Source organism: Bison bison, unplaced genomic scaffold (genome assembly GCF_000754665.1).
Source record: "Bison bison bison isolate TAMUID 2011002044 unplaced genomic scaffold, Bison_UMD1.0 scf7180017864215, whole genome shotgun sequence".
Classification (NCBI taxonomy): Eukaryota; Metazoa; Chordata; class Mammalia; order Artiodactyla; family Bovidae; genus Bison; species Bison bison.
Genome location: NW_011494787.1, coordinates 1,879,191 through 1,879,865, shown reverse-complemented (window position 1 = coordinate 1,879,865; position 675 = coordinate 1,879,191). Strand labels below are relative to the sequence as shown.

The window sequence follows — 675 nt, the reverse complement described above, 5'->3', positions numbered from 1 at the left end:
CTTTTCACTTCTCTTCTTTTCACAGCTATTTGTAAGGCCTCCCCATACAGCCATTTTGCTTTTTTGCATTTCTTTTCCATGAGCTCCTCCAAAAAAGACCCCCAAACAGCAATGTCTTTTTTGCCCCGTGCCGATCACAGGGCCCAGAAGACATCTGGAGTTTAGGGAATCTTTGCAGAAAGAACAAATGAGCTAGAATTGCCGGTCTTGCTAACACAAAGGGATGTCCAAACTAAAGCTAAAGGGCAGCTCTGCCTCCAACTCAGGATTGTTGGAAGACCAGCCAAGCTCAGCATAAATACCGCAGGACAGCACACCCGCGGTACGGCTCCCGCCCTCAACCCATTCTGCGCAGGCTCCACCTGTGACGTACGCGCGCTTTCCCCCGCCCCTTCCGGAGGCTCGCCGTGCGCATGCGCCCTACGTTACGCGCTTTGTTGCAAAAGCGACGGGGTGAGGTCCTGCGGTCCGCGCGCGAGGGGCGGCTGGACGCAGCGGACGGGGCGGAGGATGGAGACTGTGGCGTCTGCTCCAACGGTCGTGGCCGCTCGTGAGAAGGTGGCGGTGTAGGCAACTCGGGCTCCGTGGAGGCTGGCGGTGGTGGCCGGCCATGGCGGGAGACCGTCTGTGTTGGGCTCCCTGAGGGGCGGTCCCCGCCCGCTCCGGGGGCTGTGG

The 675-nt window shown here is 59.7% G+C and overlaps 1 protein-coding gene across 1 annotated transcript in view; it reads left to right on the top strand.

Moving 5' to 3' along the window:
* The first annotated feature begins 406 nt into the window (after positions 1-406).
* GMCL1 (germ cell-less, spermatogenesis associated 1) overlaps positions 407-675 on the top strand; it is a 58,130-nt gene continuing 57,861 nt past the window's right edge. The window contains exon 1 of the mRNA XM_010845302.1: positions 407-644. The gene's annotated coding sequence lies outside the window, so the exon portion shown is untranslated. The remainder of the gene's footprint in view (positions 645-675) is intronic.